This window comes from Macrobrachium rosenbergii, chromosome 41, assembly GCF_040412425.1.
Source record: "Macrobrachium rosenbergii isolate ZJJX-2024 chromosome 41, ASM4041242v1, whole genome shotgun sequence".
Classification (NCBI taxonomy): Eukaryota; Metazoa; Arthropoda; class Malacostraca; order Decapoda; family Palaemonidae; genus Macrobrachium; species Macrobrachium rosenbergii.
Genome location: NC_089781.1, coordinates 80,723,942 through 80,746,089, shown reverse-complemented (window position 1 = coordinate 80,746,089; position 22,148 = coordinate 80,723,942). Strand labels below are relative to the sequence as shown.

At 45.4% G+C, this 22,148-nt stretch overlaps 1 pseudogene; it reads left to right on the top strand.

Annotated features, from left to right (window-relative positions):
* Window positions 1-561: 561 nt before the first annotated feature.
* The window catches only part of LOC136826917 (GDP-L-fucose synthase-like), a 166,613-nt pseudogene continuing 145,026 nt past the window's right edge, over window positions 562-22,148 (top strand).

The following is a 22,148-nucleotide window of genomic DNA, read 5'->3' as shown; positions in this document are numbered from 1 at the left end:
TTACAACAATATTAGGAACAGATTTAGATTCATGTAGCAGACATATCGGGAAGATAAAAGAGGAACTAATAGCTGACATCCTACTATTTATATAGAGAGGAAAATGAAAATAGGAGCGAATTTATCAAAAACGTGTGGTACCATAGCGAAAAAAAAAAAACTACAATCGAAGGCGAAAATAGAAGAACGAAGGAGCCGTTTCGAAGGAGGATCCCTGTGATTACCACTACTAACGTCTAGCGCTACTATCCAACTTGAGTTCTCGATAGATAATGTTGCAAAACCGTTGCTTTGTCCCGCGAATACTTAAAAATGGTTGTAATGTCATTGTCAGGTAACAAGGTTTATTTTGGTGGCAAAATAGTACTTTAATCCCTTACTTAAGTAGTAGTCATCAGTTTTACCAAATAGCCTATATTCCATGTTTTAATGTAGGCTAAGCTTCGAACGTTTCAGACATTTGTAAGACTTACGTAATTGTAGACGTAGTAGTCCCTACCCTATAATATCCTACAATTCAGGGAACCACAGTTAGGCCATTACGTCCGGGCTTAGGTTCCGTTAACTACCTAGCTTAAGGTAAGCTTAGCCAAGTCATGTCCTATTCCCTCAGAGGTAAAACTGTGGGGTGTGGTAGCCCAGTAGTCTTCAGTTTTACCTTATATTTTCAAGTCTGACTTGAAATAATGGGTAAACCTAAAGACTATTATCGCGGCCTGGTACCCGTCAGTCGCCGACCGGAATATTTTCCGCCTTTAATATTTTGTTGTTTATGGTAAAACTACAGGGTGTGTTGTTGTTATGGAATGGTTCCATGCATGCGCAAGTCGTTAGGGAGCCATATGTTCAAGAAGGGATTGACTAAGGAAACCTATTAGCCTATAGCCTAAAAGTAACTGCACTAACCCAATGTACCCTAACCTAACCTAACCTAGCAGGCCATGTTACTTAGGCAGGGGCTTGGCCCCCTAGTGAAGGAAACTCCACTTTTTACCAAAACATCCCCCATAACACTGCGCATGCACGATAGCATTCCAGGATGGCCAGCATACAAAAACACACCAGTTCTGATGTTAATTACAAGTTAATTACAGTCAACCACCAAAAAATTATGGTAAACTGTTAAAAAGCAACCTAAATACTACAGGAAAAGTCAGTTTACAAGGTAAGACCCGATGCAGAATAACCCCATAGTTCTATCATGCTTATGTTTAAGGTATTTACTGTCTTTTGTTTTTATGCTCCTTCCCAGGGATAGTACTAAACACGGTGCCTGTTTTGCTTGTAAACTTTTAGTTACTGAACCAAAGGGGAGCAGTAGTAGTCTTGGTAGAACGATAGTACAACTTTGCATGGGGTATTATCTTGGAAATTGACTTTTTCTGTTGTATTTTGGTTGCTTACCAAGAATTTACTGTTATTTTTTGTTGTTCCACTGTAATTGGCCTGTATTTAACCTCAGAACTGATATGTTTTTGCATGCTGGCCATCCTGGAATGCTATTGCACATGCACAGTGTTATAGGAACTTTTGGTAAAAAGTGGAGTGTCCTTCACTGGGGGTCCAGTAACATGGCCTACTAATAAGTTAAGGTAGGTTATAATAGATTTATAATAGGTTTCCTTTGTCAATCCCTTGAACATACGGCTCCCTGATGACTTGTGCATGCATGGAACCATTCCCACAACAACGAGTCCGGTCTTTCTCTCATCATTTCTTTCCTCCACCCAAAACCCTGCATTCCCAAAGGGTCCCCAACCATGTTGGGTAGAGATATGAGGTTAATAATGATTGACCAACAACAAACAACCCCACCTCCTTGATCAGCAACACTAAAAGTCTAGGAAAACTCAGTTTCCAAGGTAATAGTCCGTGCGGAGCTGTTCTGTAGTTTTACTGAAGTCTTCAGTTTTACTCCTCTGAAACAACTGATAGTGGTAGAATGAAGAGTTAGGGGCTACGGCTTACTTGGCAGGGTCCACGAGGGGTGAACCCCCCCTGGCAGATTAGGTCATGGTGTCCAAGGTGGTCATTGAAAACACAAAATGAGTGAAATAGAGGGATCAGTTTAATCTAACCTAACCTAGGGGGCTGTGTCCTTACCTACCCTGATGGGCTTTGCCCTCCTGACTTAGAACACTGGATCCTTATCTAAACATAAACCCTGTACCTAACCTAATGTAGGGGGTGTGCCCTAACCAGGCCAGAGGGGCTCCCCCCAAACCCCCACCTAACCTAACTTAGGATGCCAATCTTTACCTAGACCCCCCTAATTAACTAAACCTAGGAGGCTGTGTATTTACCTAGCTGAGGATGTTGGGCCTCTTCCCCCTTACCTAACCAGGATGTTGGGCCCCAAACCCTCCTCCACCTAATGTAGAGCACTGTGAATAAATAACAAGATTGCAACCTAACCAAACACACTTAACCTAACCTAGGGCACTGGTCTTTACCCTAATGCATAATATTAGTTTGAAAACATTCCAGAGAATTGCCTTAATGTGAATCAGAACTATGCGTAGGATTGATGTCTTCAGACTGGTTAAGGTTTTCTTTAGGTGTGGAAGACCTCTGTGTCAGACTGTGGTGACAAAGTAGCCATTCATTAACAAAATTAACTTCCATGATGGGAGGTGAGAACCTTCCAATAAGGGAACTTTGAAATCACTAATTGAAAATTACATCATTGTCTTTTACTGTAACACAACATTACCAAAGGTGCCATTCTTCCCTATAATTTAGGGAAGATTTTAACTTGGGATACTGCAAAGAATTATATAAAATTTATTCCCAAAGGAAAACAATAGCATCAGTGTGAGAGGATGAAATTCGACGTGGAATATAGCGATTCATTCAAAATAATCCATGGCACAAGAAAACCAGGGCGCCATGACTGCAAACTGAAGCAGGCTTTTTCAGCTTTTTCTCCTGTCCATGCACACCAGTTTCAATGATTCAACCTCTCCTGTCCAGTGCAGTGGGTGACTCAGGAGGCAGTCATGTCCTGGTGGTTACATGCACCGCTGATCCTTCTTCGTTGCCTCCTGCTGAACTTCCTCGGGCTGTCATCCTTCTGGAGCAATATCTCCTTCGTCATCTTCACTTGATTCATTGCAAGATCGTTGATTCAAAACCTGTAGTGAGTGCATTGATCCTGGGTCTCCAGTGCAGTCTGGTGCACCTGACTTTTGAACTCATGGTAACATGCCTGTTCCACTACCACCACTACGGTGATGATGATGGCGTCATTGAGACAACCACCTCCCCAATGACCTTGATGACCCCGGCTGTGATAGATAAGACCTGCTGCATGCTCCTGCTGCATGGGGACCAATTTTCTTTCTGTCATGCATGCTGTTCCTGATGCTTAAAGAAGATGTCCAACTTTTGACCGCGAAAAGAAGATGTCCAGGAAGAAGAGAGGTATTGTATGGTGTCTTCGTAGTCTTTGTCTTCGTCTTCATCTTTGTCTTTGTCTTCTGCTGTTTCCTCTCCTTTTCTTCTGGTGCTTGACAGCCGAAGAAGAAGAAGGTTGCTTCTCCCAACCAACCAAGAAGTCCCGTCTCGGGGCTTCTAAGGGGCTGCCTTCCCACACAGAAGTGGCAGTTGGATATCTTGCTGGTTCTCCCCAATCTTTGGACTCTGGGACTTTTTCGCGTACCTTGCCAAAGGTCTCGTGATACGGGAGCCTTGAGCACATGAGTCTCCTGGGCCCACGCTTTCGGAATCGGTTCTGGGAAGTACGCTTCCAAGACTGGTGCTGCATCTGCCTCCTCCAAGTTTCTTCAGTTACTTGGGTAGGAGGGGCTCCTGTTGATCTTCCTGGATGAGATAAGGGAGCTTCAGGTGCTCGACAGGATCGAGTCACTCCAAGTACTTGGGGTTTGCCGAAACCTCGAGTACCCCAAACCAGTACTGGAGAGTCTGCTCCCCAGTCTGGTTTAGGCACAGGGCGAGAGAAGGTGTCGAAGCATGTAGGTGCTTCTGCACCTCCTGCCAGTACTTCATCGAGTACTCAGCCAGGTTCCCGACCTAGTGCTCTGGATTCGAGGGTCCGAGCACCTGGATATGCAACAAGGAGGTCCCCTCCTTGGTCTTTTCCCTGCCAGGAGGCTTTGGCCTTGAAGAAGACCGGAGCACTTCGGGAGGACAGTGCAAGTTCACTCCCGGGAGTATGCAATCGCTCTTCTCTGGCCAGCCCTCGTTCATGTTTGTGTGATCTACTCTGCTCGCCTGATGGGAGCTTTCGGGTGCGTTTGAGTGAACCTCTACGCTCACCTCAGGACAGTGCCTTGCCTCATGAGTGTAGGCACTCTCCTAGACCTGTGCAGCCATCGTCACTGCGGGTTGGCGATCATTCACGGCCTTTCTCTCCTGCAGGTACTCCCAACAGGACAGGAAGGAGTGCTCGATTTCCCTCACCTATCCCCTCAACCTCCTGGGGTTACACTGGGAGGCCAGAGTCAGACTGGAGGGGCTCCAGTGGGAACACTTCTTCCCAGTGAAGTTCTACCACGAAGGCCTATGCTCTGGGCTTGGTTCTCGGACCCACCTGGATGTATGCCCAAGTGGTTGAGGGTGGATCAAAGGGGTCTAATGAGGTTCCCCCTCCTGTAGGGAGCGTAGATTGGGAGTGCTATGCCCTAGAAGGACTTGAGGGTCCTCTTCCCCAGGACTCAGACACCCCTGAGATACAGAGGACCTTTGCAGAGATCATTGCACTGATTCGTCAGTGCAACAATCTCGGGGAAGGGACCTTGGCCACTTCTGTGGATCGTCCGTCACACCTCAAATCTTTCTGGGGTCCCAAGAGGGAACCCAAACCTTCGTTGGGGCTGCCGTGGTCCAAACTTTCTGAAGGGGTACTCGAGCAGGTGAATGCTGTGGTCATTGGGCAGGAGAATTCACTTTGCTTGAATTGTTCGGATAACTTGCTTCCTCCTCCTCTGCCTCACCAGAAGCATTTCTACATGCCCTTGGAGAGGTCTTTGCTGACTAAGCAGGTTGACCCGGACCTAGTTTTGTAGGTCCGGGCCTGTCGCTGCAGCAACATACAGCGGAAGGGATGTCTCTCTCACAGCAAGAGGCAGCAAACCTGGAGGCTACTGCCACTGCAGCACTCCAGGCAGTTTCCTGGTTGGGTCTGTGGTCCTTCACAGTTTCCAAGGTGGCCGCATCCTTAGGTTCAATCACCCCTGGGGAGGACTCTGTCTTTGGGAGACTATGCCCTCTGGAGGTAGGGCTATTTCCTACCTGGACCACCAGACAGCAAACCTGTGGGCTAACCTGATGTTGGAGAGGAGTGACTCTGTCCTGAATCAGATCTCCAGTTTGTAGGACCCAAGTTGGCTCTGATCCTTAGGAATGGACCGCTGCTGGGTTCTGCCTCTCTCTTTCCTAGAGATCAGGTAGATGCTGTGGTGGACAAGAGACATGTCAAGGATAATGACTGCCTTGTCCACCAGGCAGCGACTAAGACTTCTGGGTCTTCGTGTGCCACTGCGGCTCGACCCTCAGGTCAAGATTGCACTTCCTTGGCCCCTAAGAAGTCCCAGGCTTCGAAGGGTACCCGAGGAAATGCCGGCCTCCTTCTTCCTCTGCCAAGAAGGGAGTGCAGCCGTGCCCCTTTCAACCCCCTTTCCAGCCTGGAAAAGGGGACAAAGGAAAGAAGAGAGGACAGTAGGGGTGGCGTTTCCCTCCAGCTACTGCCATTGTTGGGGGTTGCCTGTAGAGCCATTGGGCAACACAGCAGCGATATGGAGCCAAGACCTGGGTAATGGATGTCCTTTGGGAGGGCTATCTACTTCCTTTGAGTCTCGACCACCCCTCACCAATGACTCAGTCCATCTGCTAACCTACAAACCTGACTCACCAAAGGATCTGGTCCTCCTGGAGGAGGTGCAGGTGATGCTGAAGAAAGGCACTGTGGAAGTCATGACATCGGTCCCCAGGCTTTTACAGCCGTATCTTTCTTGTAAAGAAAGCCTTGGGGGTTGGAGACAGGTCATAGATCCCTTTCTTTAACCGATTCGTTTGCCAGACTTGGTTCATGATGGAATCAACACGTACCGTGCTCGCATCCATCAGGGAGAATGACTTCATGCTTATGGTGGACTTGAAGGATGCATATTCTCAAATACCCATCCATCAGTCGTCTTGCAAATACCTATGCTTGATCGTCAAGGGGACGGTACTCAACCACTCTCCAGGTGTTCACACGAGTGTTGACCCATGTCTCAGCTTGGGCTCATTCACACGGGATACGTCTGTTGAGGTATCTCGACGATTGGCTTGTTCTAGCAAGCTCCCGCTCGCAGTTGCTACAGGACAGAGATCGACTCCTCGAGTTTTGCCACAACCTAGGGGTTGTGTTGAATCTCAAGAAGTCCGATCTCATTCCCAAGCAGAGGATAAAGTACCTGGGCATGCTGATACATATGGCAGCAGCAAGAGTCTTCCCCTAAGACTCACTTATCAGCAAGTTCAGGAAAACAGCTCAGTTGTTTCTGTCTCGACGGGAACAATCAGCTCGGCAGTGGCAAGTCATTCTCAGAAGCTGGTCCCTCATGGGTGGCTTCACTTTCGTTCTCTCCAGTGGAGAATGAAGGAGCTCTGGTCACAGGCTCGATATCCCCCGTCCTTTCCTATTCCCCTCTCGAGGGAAGTAAGACAGGACCTAGACTGGTGGATGGATGACAGGAACCTCATAATAGTAGTATCTCTGCATACTCCCCCTCCCAACATGCTTCTGTTCTCAGACGCATTGAGCGAGGGATGGGGTGCACACCTGGAAGAGTTGCTGGCTTCAGGTGTGTGGGACCGAAACGACAAGCACCTTCACATCAGCATCCTGGAACTCAAGGCGGACACTTGGTGGTGTTGATGAGCGACAACACCACAGTAGTGGCATATGTCAACAAGCAAGGGAGAGTAGTATCCCTTTCCCTCCATCAGTTGACAATGCAGGTGCACGAGTGGGCAGTAGCTCACTCAGTAGAGCTGTCAACCAGGTACATTCCAGGCAAGAGGAATGTAGTGGTGGACAAGCTCAGCCACCAGGATCAAGTGATAGGGACAGATTGATCCCTTCACACAGACATTGTGGAAAGGCTGTTTGAGGTTTGGGGGCGCCCATCCATCGATCTGTTTGCCACCCGGCACAACAGAAAGCTCCAGGTATTCTACTCCATCATACCAGACCCATGGGCCGCTGCAGAGGACACCTTGCAACACCCATGGGACAACCTCAGTGCATATGCCTTCCCTCCATTTTGTCTGATTTGCAATGTTGTCAACAGAGTGTTGATCACCCTGAATCTCAGAATGACCTTGGTGGCTCCCAAGTGGCCACATGCCGTTTGGTATCTGGAAGAAAATTGGTGCTTCTGTTAAAGTCCTGATGGACAAGGTGAATGTGAAAGATAATGGTGAAGTGTTAGTGAAGGAGGTGGCTGTCTGTCCCGCTGATTCTCTTAGGCCAAGGTCCCTGGCATACTCCCCTAAACCTGGGAGGAGCCAAACTGGCAGCCCAAAGGAGGTTGGTGGGATCTGCCCACAGGCAGTTGCCCTTCAGTCATACCTGTTGCCGAGTCCCAGGTTACGACAGAGCGCTGCTGGAAATGTGTCTCTATGGAAGTGGATTGTCTTTCATCTAGCATTTCCAGCAGTGACTCCAGTCCTAGGTGCCAATGGCATTTTCAAGGTGAATCTCGCCCTCTGAAGAGGCACGCCCCGCATGTTTCTCAGTCTCCTGGAGTTCAGTTAAGAACGTTAAAGAAACTTCTCCAGAATGTTTACCTTCCTGTAGCTTTTGGGACAGTCTGGAACATTTGTCCCAGGATCATCCGAAGTTAGTGGGACAATTTCAGCCTACTAAGCGCACTACTGCTCTTAAGCACTCTTCTGCATTGAGGACTTCGCCTTCTTCTAAGCACCCATCTTAAGTTTTGGAGGATTTACCCAGGCATATAGTGATGTCAGAGCGCTCACCAGCTCCCATGCGCCCAGCTCCTGCTCCTGTAGCTCCTGAACAATCAGCTGTAGCTGAATCTTCTTTGGCTTCTGAAAAGCAGTCTTTGGCGCCAATGCGCCCAATGGCACCAGAACTTCCTTTACCAGTTGAACATGCTGCTCGTTAATGTATGGCTCTTTCTACCATCGTCTCCTGAGTGCCCTTTGGCTCCTGAGCATCTTCTGGCGCCCGTCAGCTCCCGAGCACCCATTGGCGTCCGTTCAACATTTGCTGCAAGATATTCTGTTGGCATCCAATTCTATTTCTGCTTCCGAGCACCCGATTTCGTCCGTTTCTTCGGCAGTGCCCGTGTCATTCTGTGCTGCCTACTCCTGCTCCAGCAGTTGCAGTTGCACTCCCATTTATGTCTTTTTCTTCGTCTTCTACAGCGCAATAGGCTCCCTCTGTTATGGATCATTCTTTTCAGTCGATTCAATGCAAATTGGATAATATCCTTGGTTTAATTCAGAAAGCGCCATTGGCCCCCCAGCCCATTGTGGAACTGTTGCCAGTTTCTTCTTCTGAGGAGGAAGAAATGGATCCTGTTGCCCCTCCTTTGGCGTATGCCTCTTTATTCAAATTTCTTCCAATGACTTTTCCAGACTTCTTCTCTCCTGCAGCTCCAGCTTCTCGGCTTCGATGTACTTAACGGACAATCAAACGACTTCTTCAAGGCTACCTAAAATGATGCTGTCCTTCTCAGCTAAGAAAGCTCTCCATGAAGTGGAAAGCTGGCTCTTGAGCAAGAGGGAACAGGAAAAAGCCTCTTTTAGTTGTCCTCTGTCTAGATTGTCTCAGAGAAGATACCTTTCTTATGTGACCAGAGAGGCCCCATCCATGGTAGCTTCTGCCTTCCCCCAGGGAGACTTCTCCAGGTTAATTGACTCCTCCAGATGGTCGGCATTCAATTCAGCTAAGATTTTGTTCTTGTCGTCGGTATTGGACCACCTTATCAAACACTTGTTTAAGGTCTTGGAAGTTCTCAGCTTTCTCGACTGGGCAGTAGGAGCTCTTGCCTGCAAATTAAAGGATTGCCCTCATATTCCGGAAGACTTCTCTTCGGATTTTTTGGTGGTCATCTCATGCCCAGGTAAAGGTATTAGAGATGGTACGTTTGAATCATCCTCGCTATTTGTGGTGGGAATTCTCAAGAAAAGGGAGCTTTGGTGTTCCTCTACACCACGAAGGGAGTTACACCTTCCCAGAAGTCCATGCTCCTCTTCTCTCCTCTTGACAAGAAGCACCTATTCCCACAGGTGATTGTGCTGCAGATTGCTTCTGATCTGCAGAAAAAGTTCACTCAGGACCTTCTCGCAAAATCAGCAAGGCGACCTAGAGAGTCTCCGGCATTCAACTCTAGGACAGTTTCTCCAGTTCAACCTCAGCCCTTTCGGGGTAGAGGCCAACAAAGAGGCTTCCCCAGACCTCATGGAAACGCCTGTTTCACCCCTCGGGCAATCAAAAAGTCCTCTAATAAACCACCGGTGCTTAAGTGAGGATCTAATCCTCCGCACACCTGTAGGGGCAAGACTCTTCCACTTTTGGGAGCATTGGGAAGCGAGAGGAGTGGAGAGTTGGATTGTACAAGTTCTGAGAGAGGATTATTGATGGCCTACTCGGCAGGCTCCAAGAGGTTTTCAGCCCTCTCCCAAGAAATGTCAGCACTCCTTGAAAAAGAAGCAGTCAAACTAGTCGAGGACACCTCCTCTCCGGGGTTCTACAATCGGCTGTTTGTAGTCCCCAAAGCCTCGTGGGGCTGGAGGCTGGTTCTGGATGTGAGTGCCCTAAACTTGTATGTGCAGAAAACAAAATTCAAAATGGAGGCATCCCAGTCTGTCCTTGCATTCATTTGTCTGGAAGATTGGATGATCTCAGTAGACATGAAAGACGCCTACTTCCATGTCCCAATTCATCAGGACTCGAGGAGGTTTTTAAGGTTCATGTTCCAGCACAAGGTGTACCAGTTCAGAGCCCTTTGCTTCAGCCTGTTGACGGCCCCGCAGGTATTCACATGCATACTAGCCCCAGTAGCGAAATGGTTACACTTGATGGGGGTCAACATTTCGCTGTATCTCGATGATTGGTTCATTCGCTCCCAGTCGAAGGAAAAATGTGTGGAGGACCTTCACAAGACCCTTCTTCTCGCCCAGGATTTGGGCCTCTTGATAAACTTCCCAAAGTCTCAACTGACTCCTTCTCAGGAGATAGCTTATTTGGGGATGAGGATAAACACAGATTTTTCGGGCTTTTCCCTCCCCCCAAAGTGTAGACTCATGCCTTCAGAAGGTAGACAAATTTTTTGCCCTTTAGTCCTGTTCTGCAAACAGCTGGATGAGCCTGTTGGGGGCATCTCGTCCATGAAACAGTTCGTATCCCCTGGGAAGACTGCACATGATAAACTTACAGTTCTTTCTGAAAATCAGCTGGAACAGAAAGAAATACCCATATTCTTTCGTTTTTCCAATAACGAAGGAAATAAAAGAGGGTCTTGTTTGGTGGAATTCAAGAGACAATCTCTCAAGGAAAATCACTCCTCCCTCTGAACCCTGACCTAGTGTTTTATTCAGATGCATCAGACCTAGGTTGGGGAGCCCTCCTGGGAGACAAGGAAGTTTCAGGCCTTTGGACCTCAGAACAGAGGAAATGGCACATCAGTGTGGAAGAATTGATGGCAGTTCACTGGGGATTGCAAGCATTTGCATCAGAGGTGTCTGGGAAGACAGTGACCGTCTACTCGGACAACACCACGCCACTGTCCTGTATCAAAAAACAAGGGGAACTCATTTGTTTGCCCTTTGCCAAGCAGCAAGAGCCCTGCTCATTTGGGCAGATCAGAATCAAACCCAGATCTTAACCAGGTTTATTCAGGAAATTCAACGTGTTAGCTGACAAACTCAGCTGTCGAAAGCCAAATCTTCCCACGGAATGGACTCTGGACCCTCTTTTATGCCTAGAGCTGTGGAAACTGTGGGGAAGGCCAGTTCTAGATCTGTTTGCGACCGCAAAGAACCATCGTCTCCTTCTGTATTGTTCGCCAGCGCCAGATCCGCAAGCATGGGCAACGGACGCAATGCTTTTAGATTGGTCGAACATGGACCATTATGCCTGTCCCCCATTCAAGATGGTGAGAGAAGTAATAAACAAGTTCCAAAATCATTGGAATGTAAAGATGACTCTAGTAGCCCCCTTCTGGCCAGCACAGGAATGGTTCCTGGACTTGCTGGAACTTCTCACAGGTTTTCAAAGGCTGTTGCCTCAAAAACCCAAACACTCAAACAACCACATTTCAGACGGTTCCATCAAGGACTGTCCACTCTGGCTCTGACTGCATTCAGACTGTCTACAGATTGGTTTGAGCAAAAGGATTTTCAAAGGCAGTTGCAGATGCTATTGCTCATTGTAGACAACATTCCTCAAACAAAGTTTACCAAGCCAAGTGGACAGTCTTCTGTGACTGGTGCAGGAGACACAACATATCGTCTTCTAAGACATCTGTAGTGGAGATAGGTGATTTCCTGCTCTATTTTAAAGTCTTCCAGAAATCTGTCCACCTCAACCATTAAAGGCTACAGGGCAATGTTGAGCTCTGTATTTAGACATAGGAGTTTAGAGCTCTCAGCTAATAGAGATCTTTCTGATCTCATCAAGTCGTTCGACACCACCAAACAGAAAGAAGATAAGCTAGTAGCCTGGAATTTAGATGTGGTTCTGAAGTGGCTGTTACAACCACATTTTGAACCCCTGCAATCTATCTCTTTGAGGGACCTAACTAGGAAAACACTGTTCCTAGTAGCGTAGTGACTGCCAAGCGGGTCAGTGAGCTACACACTTTTGATAAAAAGATTGCATTCTCTCAGGGTTAAGCAGTTTGCTCATTTACCCTAGGATTCTTAGCTAAGAATGAGACCCCTTCCAATCCCTGGCCTTGCTCATTCATTATTAAAAGTTTAGTAGATATTCTAGGTTTGGAGGATGTAGAGAGAACTCTGCCCTGTAAGGTTATTGAAATACTTTTTACTTAGAACAGAAAAAATCCTAGGGCCTTCGAGCAGCTGTTGGTGCTCAGTAAAGAATCCTTCTTGCCCTCTTTCAAAAAATGCCTTGGCATTTTTTATGAAGGATCTTATTCTAGAGGCACTCTCTCAAATTGAGGAGGATGTGTTGCCTGTAGTGAAAGTTAAAGCGCATGAAATGAAGGCGGTTGCCACATCCCTGGGTTTTAGGCATACAATAATTTGTCTATTACCTCTATTATACAAACAACGTTTTGGAAATCAAATTGTTGTTTGCAGCTCATTATTTGCGTGGAATTGAAACTGTCTGTGAAAATTACAGTACCTTGGGTCCTATTTCGGTTGCTGGTATGGTGTTAGGAGAAGGAGTGTAGGAAGTCTTCCTTCATCCTTCCTATTTTCTCACCTTCATTCATGGTGTCGAGTTGTAGGGGAACCTGGGGATACTTTGTATTTGGAGTGCTCACCAGTTTTTTGTCTATTAATGGTTGGGTAATGGTATTTTTTTACGTTGGGTATAGGCGATTGTGTTTTTATTCTCTGGTTTTGTTTTCTGGTACTGTGCCCAGGGCAGGAGCAAATTTGTTAATTCTTTGTGTGCAGTTGGACACTCCTTTGCAACAAAAAATCCTGCTAATGTAGTAGGCGACTCCTGGCTACACCACCACGCCGCTGTATGTTGAGATGAGTGCCATCCAGAGGCAGTACTTTCCTGTAGCAGCTCTCTCAACAGGTAAGGAACCAGCAAGCATTTTTACCAATGCTAGCAATTCTTCTGTTTCTTTTACATTACAATTTTAATGTATTAGGATAGATAATCCATGCATCCCACCTCCTACAGTGGTAAGTAGCTTATATAAAAATGACATTTTTATAATAAAATAAAGTTTTATATATACTTATCAAGTAATTACATAATCAAAGCCCTCCCTCCTCCCCTCGCATGGTTAGGGAGGCATAAACATATTGAGATGGTTTGCTCGATGGGCCGGAGTTCAATTCCCCCGGCCGGCTGATGAAGAGTTAGAGGAATTTATTTCTGGCGATAGAAATTCATTTCTCGCTATAATGTGGTTCGATTCCACAATAAGCTGTAGGTCCTGTTGCTAAGTAACCAATTGGTTCTTAGCCATGTAAAATAAGTCTAATCCTTCGGGCCAGCCCTAGGAGAGCTGTTAATCAGCTCAGTGGTCTGGTAAAACTAAGGTATACTTAACTTTTTCTTCCTGTCTTACCCCGAAAGTGGGTGGGGTCACTCGCCTAGCCAAAACAAAAGTAGCGCTACCGCGAATTTCAAATTTCTGGCTGCTGGTTAATAGAAACTAATAGCTATGTAATTACTTGGTAAGTATATATAAAACTTTATTTTATTATAAAAATGTCATATTTAATTTCTTTTTCCAGATTACACAATATTCACTGAATTTAAACACCATAATAGCTAAAAACTACATTGTTGTAATTCTTAATTTTATATATGTAACTTACCCAGTAATTACTTAGCTAAGAGTTTCTAACTCAATGGCAGCTTCAATTTTGAAATTTGCAGTAGCGATAGTTTTTTGTTCATGTAGGTGACTAACCCTGCCCACTTTCGGGGTGAAAGAGAGAAACAACTAAGCCAAGAGCTTCACTTTTGTTTCTGCCAGCTTAATAGCAACACAGTGTTAAGAAGCAGCTTGATTTTGGTTTTCGGCTTGAAATTCTTACCTTTTGTTGATGTATTTTTGGCTCGGTAGCCTTCGGATCTGTATTGCCTGACTGATTTATATAGTACTTTTCACAATTTTGACTTGTTCTCTTAGGAGATTGACTCATTTTCATTCGACTCTGTTAGCTAGTAATTATGTCAGATTCTAGCGCATCGAGTATTAGGTATTGTAGCAGAGGTTGCAATACTCGTTTTACCAAGGCATGTTATGACTCACACACCCTTTGTACAACATGCTGAGGACAGATTAGTTCAATTGACTTGACTTGTGAGGAATGCTGTGAATGAGACGAAAGAAAGTGGAAGACATTAACTTCTCACGTAGCAGAATTAGAAAGGGATCGTAAGAGAAAAGCAGCTGCTAGAGCTGAGGTTAAATTAGCTACTGTAGACATGACTCAGGAATCTAGTGAGGTTAATATTCCTTCTCTCCCTTCTCCTGCTAAAGTAATTCCAAACCTCCTCCTGCACCACCAATCTCCACTCCTGGTTCCCTTGTCCCCGACCCGGATCACTATGCCAGTCTCGAATCAAAATTCGATAAGTTTGATGTTCTGGCTAACACAGTGGCACAGTTGGGTGATTCGATGCGTGTCTCGTGGACAAATTTATTGCAAAGTGTTCTAGTGATGTGTTTGTGGAGGAGGTGGCTACCCATCCCACCAACGCTCCTAGGCAAAGGTCACTGACATACTCCCCCATTCCTGGGAGGAGGCATACTGGAGGCCCAAGGGAGGTCAGTGGAGTCTGCCCATGGGTAGTCGCACCTGTGTTGTCCCTGGTGTCAACTAAAGGCAGCCGTTAGAAAGGTGTGCCTAGTGTTCATAATTTCTCGTCCAGTTTGGGGGAGATTCTAGCCCTTCTAACGGGAGCCAGTGGAGATTCTCGGATGAATCTTGACCGTTGAAAAGGTGAGCGCCTCCCAGGGACATGTCCCCTCAGTGTTATGTCAAGAAGTTCAGGGAATGATCTAGTAGTTCGCAGCTGTCGAGCAGCAAATGGGGCAGTCCCGAACGTTTTTCTCAATCAGTAGCTACCAGACCATCATCTGTGTCTAGCAAGAGGACTAGTTCTTCAGCCAATAGGGAACCTTCTCATGATAGTTCACGCTCATCTTTCAAGCGCCCATCTAGGATCGAGAACGCCTCTTTAGTGGCCGAGCACCCATTGACTGCCAAGCGTCCAGTAGAGACTGAGCGTTTGCTAGTAGCTGAGCGCCCAGAAGATAGAAAGTGCCCAGTAGCTCACCCGCCTCGCTTGGTGCCAGAGAACCTTTCGGTGCCAACTCACTCTCCTTTGGTCGAGTGCCAGGATTGTTTGACGCCCGCTCCTGTTTTACGGACTTCCTCATCGAAACACCAGTTTTCTTCACCTACACATTCGATTACTACTTCGTCTACTCCCAGATTGGATCCTTCCATGGCACCACTGCAGAAGCAGTTAGACAATATTTTGGGTATTCTTAAGAAGTCGACTTCTTCTGCTTCAGTAGTGCCTGAAGATCCCGCTTTGTCCCCGGTCTCGTTGGAGGAGGAAGATTTAGGACAGGACTCCACCCCTTCAGCTTATGCTGCCTTACTGAATTATTTACTGGATAATTTTTGGATTTCTTCACTCCGGCAGCCCCTTCTTCTCCAGCTTCTTCATTTATGATGAGTGACTTACCTGGGGATTTGTCGAGACTTCCCAAAGTGGTTCTATCTTGGAGAAAAGACACCAGGGCAAGGCATGCTTTAGTGTTCTGGTTCCCGCCTTTCAGCCAGGAGATATAGGTCATATGCGACCAGAGAGCCCCCTCCCCGTAAGTGGCTGCCTCCTCCCAGGGGGACTTCTCTGGCCTCATTGATTTGGCCCGTAGGTCAGCTTTTGCTTCGGCAAAGACCATGTTCTCTGAGTTGGAGATTGATAATTTGCTCAAGAACATGTTCAAGGTGTTTGAAGTGTTTAGTTTTCTAGATTGGGCCTTAGGGGCCTTGGCAAAGAAGATCAGAGATTCGGATCTGTCTCAGGATATTGCTGTTGACTGGAGGAGTGTTCTCTCCTGTGCTGATAAAGCAATTCGAGATGGTTCTTTCAAGATTTCCTCCCTTTATGCTATGGGGATTTTTAAGAAGAGGGAACTCTGGATTTCGTTTGTATCTAAGGGCGTCACTCCATCACATAAATCAGCTCTCCTCTTCTTGCCCTTGGATAATACACACCTTTTCCCGCAAGCAGCTGTAGAAGAAGTGGCTTCTCACCTTCATAAGAAGTTGACACAAGACCTTTTCCCGCAATCTACGAGGCGTCTGAGAGGGTGGAAAGCCCCCCCTTTCAAGTTATCTTCTCCTTTTCAGCCCCAACGCTTTCGAGGAGGCAGACAGAGAGCACAATCAAGACTGCAGACTTCTGTATGTTTAATCCCAGACCTACAACCCGCAAAATCTTCAGTCCTTCATGCACCCTTGGGAGCCAGACTCCAACTTTTTTGGGGAAGCTGGAGAATGAGAGGAGCAGGTCAGTGGGTGATAGAAGTACGAAGGGAAGGGTATTCTATCCCCTTCAAAGGGAAACCTCCCTTATCCAGCTCTCCCATCAAATTGACGGTGTACTCCATAGGATCAATGAAGTATTTAGCCCTCTCGGAAGAAGTCTTCTCCTTTTCAGCCCCAACGCTTTCGAGGAGGCAGACAGAGAGCACAATCAAGACTGCAGACTTCTGTATGTTTAATCCCCGTGTGCGCCCAAGAGACCCTCCACCAGACCTACAACCCGCAAGTGAATCTTCAGTCCTTCATGCACCCTTGGAAGCCAGACTCCAACTTTTTTGGGGAAGCTGGAGAATGAGAGGAGCAGGTCAGTGGGTGATAGAAGTACGAAGGGAAGGGTATTCTATCCCCTTCAAAGGGAAACCTCCCTTATCCAGCTCTCCCATCAAATTGACGGTGTACTCCATAGGATCAATGAAGTATTTAGCCCTCTCGGAAGAAGTGTCGTCTCTCCTCAAGAAGAAGGTGATAGAAGTGCTGGAGAAAACCGGGTCCAGGGAATTTCACAGAAGGCTTTTTGTAGCACCAACAGCCACGGGAGGATGGAGACCAGTACTCAATGTGAGCACTCTGAATGTTTACGTAGAGAAAATGAAGTTTCATATGGAAACAGTCCAGTCTGTCCTATCATCCATTCGTTGAGGGGACTGGATGATTTCTCTTGATATGAAAGATGCTTACTTCCACATTCCCTTCCAACAAGACTCAAGGAAGTACCTGAGATTCGTTCACGGAAATCAAGTTTTCCAGTTTCGAGTGCTATGTTTCGGCCTGTCAACAGCACCACAGGTGTTCACCCAAGTTCCCACCCCATTGGCCAGTTGGCTTCACTTCCTGGGAGTGAACATTTCCCTATACAGTATTTGGACGATTGGTTAATACGCTTGCCCACGAGAGAGAGATGCATGGAGGACCTTCAAAGGACATTGCTTTTGACTCAGAATCTAGGTTTGCTGTTGAACCTTCAAAAATCTCAACTGACTCCTTCTCAACAGATTCTATATTTGAGGATGAAGATCTACTCTCAGAATTTTCAGGCTTCTCCCTCCCCCAAAAGGACAGAAACCTGCCTCAAGAAAATCAGCCTTTTCCTTTGCCTGCAGAAGTGTTCAGCCACTCAATGGATGAGTCTCCTGGGCAGTCTATTGTCGATCAAACAGTTTGTGAGGTTGGGAAGGCTGCATATGAGACCTCTACCATTCTTTTTAAGAGTTAGTTGGGATTGCAGGATAAATCAGGACTTATGCATTTTCCCAATAACACAAGAGATAAAGGAGGACCTGTGCTTGTGGAGCAACGCAAGCAGACTTTCAGAGGGAAAGTCTCTTTCGGTAGTGAATCCCGACCTAGACTTCTTCTCCGACGTGTTGGACATAGGTTGGGGAGCTCTCCTGGAGGGAAAAGAAGTTTCGGGAGTTTGGTCCCAACAAGAGAAGGCTCTGCATATAAACATCAAAGAACTGAAAGTCATCCATTGGGGACTGCAACATTCCGCAAGGAAAGTACGCGACAAAGTAATTATGGTGCATGCGGACAACACAATAGCCTTAGCTTATGTAAGACTCCGAGGGGGGACTCATTCATTCTCCCTTTGCGAGACTGCCAGGAGTCTCCTTCTTTGGGCAGAACAGAACTGAACCCAGCTATCAACCCGGTTCTTTGAAGGGGAGTGCAACGTATTGGCAGACGAACTCAGTCGTTGCAAACAAATTCTCCCGACAGAGTGGACCTTGGACCATCGAGTATGCTCCGACCTGTGGAAGTTATGGGGAGAACTGATGGTGGATTTGTTCGCAGCACTGAAAAACCACCGTCTTCCCCTGTTCTGCTCACTGTTTCTGGACCCACGAGCCTGGGCGACAGATGCGATGATGCAAAATTGGTCAGGACTGGATGTGTATGCCTTCCCTCCGTTTGGGATGGTGAGGGAGGTTCTAAAGAAGCTCCAGTTGCATCAAAGCACCAGGATGACTTTGATAGCTCCTTTCTGGCTGAGGAAAGAATGATTCCCAGAGCTTCTCAAACTACTAGTAGACTTCCCACGCCTTCTTCCAACAATCCCAAGTCTACTCAAACAACTCCATTACAGGAAATTTTATCAGGACACATCCACTCTGGCCCTAACAGGGTTTCAACTGTGCAAACTCTTGTGAGTGAAAGGCTTTTCAAGAGCTGTGGCAGAAGCTATTTCTACATGTAGATGACATTCTACTAACAAAGTCTACCAGACAAAATGGGCAGTATTTAGATTTTGGTGTAAGAAAAATATCATCTCTTCTCTTAAAACCACTACAGTATAACTCAAGTGGCAGACTTTCTTCTTTACTTGAGATCCACCAGGGCCTTTCTTCATCTATGATGAAAGGATATAGAGCTATGCTTAGCTCAATCTGTAGACACAGAGGTTTAGACATTTCTTTCAACCAGGATATCTCAGACCTTATTAAGTCTTTCGACACGTCCAAGGTTGACGAGGAGGTATGCCCTTGGTCATTAGATATAGTCCTCAAGTGGCTCTCTGACTCAAGATTTGAACCCATGAGTTCATCATCGTTGATGGATCTGACTAAGAAGACTATTTTCCTGGTTGCACTAGCCACTGCGAGAAGAATGAGCGAACTACATGCAATTGACAGAAGGATAGGTTTTTCTCAAGGTGATGCGGCCTGTTCCCGTACCCTTGGCTTTTTGGCAAAAAAACGAGAATCCTTCACAGCCATGGCATCGTCCCTTTGCTATTAAAGGTTTATTGAACATCCTGGGTCCAGAGGAACCCAGCAAGGAATCTTTGGTGTTTGGTAAAGAACCCAGCCAGACCTATGTCTAAAAATGCTTTATCTTTTTTTGTTAGAAACCTGATCCTCAAAACACACACTCAAATGAGGGAAAACATTCTGCCTGGACTTAAGGTTAGAGCACACAATGTGAGAGCAGTGGCTACATCAGTTATTTTTAAGCATAATCTCTCTCTCACTTCGATCTTATAGACTACATTCTGGAAATGTAGATCTATTTTTGCTATGCATTATTCGCGAGACGTGGAGACAACATACGAAGATTGCAGTACACTTGGACCGTTGTCCGTGGATGGCATAGTGTTTGGGAAGGGAATGTAGGAAGTAACACTTCCTACTTTTTTCTTTGCATTGTCAAGGTGTTGAGTTCTTGGGGAGCCTGGAGGGTACAAGGTACCCAGAGTGTCCACCAGTTTTTTCTGTGCAGGGTGTTGGTGATTTTTTTATATATGTGCTTTTAATGTGTGGTGCAGGAGACTATTTCTCTGGTTTTATTTTATTATACTGCTCCCTGGGCAGGGGCATTTTATTGTTGACTTTGTTAATGATCGGAGATTCCTTCGTTGCAAAGTTTACTTCACTTCGTTAGCGATCAGAGTACTCCTCTGCTACTGAAGTTGCTCACTTCAGTAGAGGTGGCCCTGGCTATACAACCACACCACTACTCAGTTGAGATGAGCACCAACCAGAGGCAATATCTACCTGCGCAGCTCTCTCACCAGGTAAGAAACAACAAGCCTTTTTTTTTATTCTGTTCTCATTTCATTATCATTTTTAATGTCAGAGTTCAAGATGTCCATGAATCCCACCTCCTTCAATGTGGATTCAGCTAAGTAATTGCTGGGTAAGTTATGTATATAAAAATGACATTTTTTTGTATAATAAAATAAAGTTTTATATATATTTACCCAGTAATTACAAATGGAGCCTGCCCTCCCCCCCCTCACATGGACCTTAGAGCATAAACAAAAGTGAAGCTCTTGGCTTAGTTGTTTCTCTCTTTCACCCCAAAAGTGGGCAGGGTTAATCACCTACATAAACAAAAAACTATCACTATGGCGAATTTCAAAATTGAAGCTGCCGTCGAGTTAGAAACTCTTAGCTAAGTAATTACTGGATAAGTATATATAAAACTTTATTTTATTATAAAAATGTCATATTATCTTTGACAAATTCTTGCTGTTGACCAATGATTCATGTTAAGAGATGTTAGTCAAACATGGTGAACCCTGTTCATGACCAGATGATTTTGATTTTGAATAGAAATGTGTTAGAACTGATTGAAATACAGAGCTGAGTACTGTGTCTGATTGTAGGTTTAAAGATCACACATACAGCACCATATAAGGAAACATGGAGCCCTGAGACTTGTACTATAAACAATGAAGTTTACTGCAACTAGGAAAAGAGAAATAGTGGTTTCTGTACTTGAAAACAATGGCAATTCTGCTTGCCTCTGGAATTTCTTTTTGTTATCATTCCTGCTGTTTCCTGAGCCACCATTATGGCTGCTTTGTGGCCTTAATAGGTCCTGTCATTGGGGTTTCTGTCTTAACCATCAATACTGTACTCACTTGTTTCAAGTTTGTTTTTCTGATTTGGCCCTCATCACTTTCCTTGGGTTTCTGATAGTTTTACCCTGCTGGCTTATTATATAAATTTGTCATAATTTCAGTTTTATTTTGGACTTGTTTACTTGATTTTCCCATGTTTGTTTCAAACTTTGCAGTGGATAGCACTTTGCTTATATAGCTTAGAACTACTTGTAATATTTGTGACATTGACAGTCTACTTGTGAAGAACACTAATGTGTGAAAAGTAGAATAACTTTTAATCATGTGACAGCTACCACAGCTAGGTTTACTTCTTTACATAATTATTCCTTTCCACTTCAATTAATTTCAGTGAAAACTCCGGTGCAGTAGTTAACCAACCTTGCCTCAGTGTGGTAAGCCCTTTACTATTAATATATGTATTATTATATATATTAGCTGTTTGACCTCTCTTCCTTGCTTTAATTGAATATCAGAAGATTTATCTTTGTTAAAGTAAAAAGGAATACCATGTAGGAAGAAGCAAGTGAGCAGGAGTTGTTTTGAATAGATCCCAACCGTCAAAAGGGGTAGGAATTTTAGTTTAGAGGGATATCAGACAGGATAGGTTTTAGGTTTTGCTAGGACAACCCCTAGTTAAACTGTACCTTAAGCTCAATTTTCTATGACCTTTTTTACTGGTGAGCCTTTGTCATTTTCCAGACGATACCTACATCCAAGCCAACTTGACTTGTGGGAGGAGCCAAGACCAGTGGCGACCCAAGCCACCCCAAGCTCCAAAAACAGACTGAGTAGTGCCCAATGAAGCAAGGTATGTTGCTGGGTAGTCTACTTAAGCCCCTTTGTCTCAGTCCTTTTGAACTTGGGGGGAAAGAATTGCCATCCCAATGGACCAAAGACTTTTGATGCAATTGATCAGTGCATTATCTCTCCCAGCGGTAAGTCGGATTTTGACAATTACTCCCAGTTCTCTTTCCCTTCAACTTAAACTCTCATTTTCGTGTTTCAAGTTTCCCTCTCTTAAACAGTCACTGACTAATAAAATCATAGCAAAACCATATCCTACTTATGAAGTCAGATATATTGAATACAATTATTGTTGCCTGGTGGAGTTGCGTAAGTTATCCTCCATGGTGTTAAAGCAATATTCTTGATTTAAGATTCATCCCTTGCAATTAATTAATGACGAGTAAGAGTTTCTGTAATACGAGAGTGTTATCTGGATATGTCTCTTCCAGAATTGTGTACGCCTTGGACCTGGCCACCTCTTGTTTGGAGAAGAATTAGCATCCTTGATACCAAGAACCTCAATTCATGCGATTGCAGTAATATGCCCCATACAAGTGTCACAAGAGGTCCCAAGCCATTGTATTATTCACACTTTATGCTGAGATACTTTATGTCCGACGTGTTAGCTCCTGTAAGGAATCAGTTCACACTTTTATTTTACTCTGTTGAAACTAGTTGTTTTGAGTAATGTTGTTGATTTAATTCATGTGGTTCAGAATAAATCTCTGTATTCAGTAACTCTAGTCTC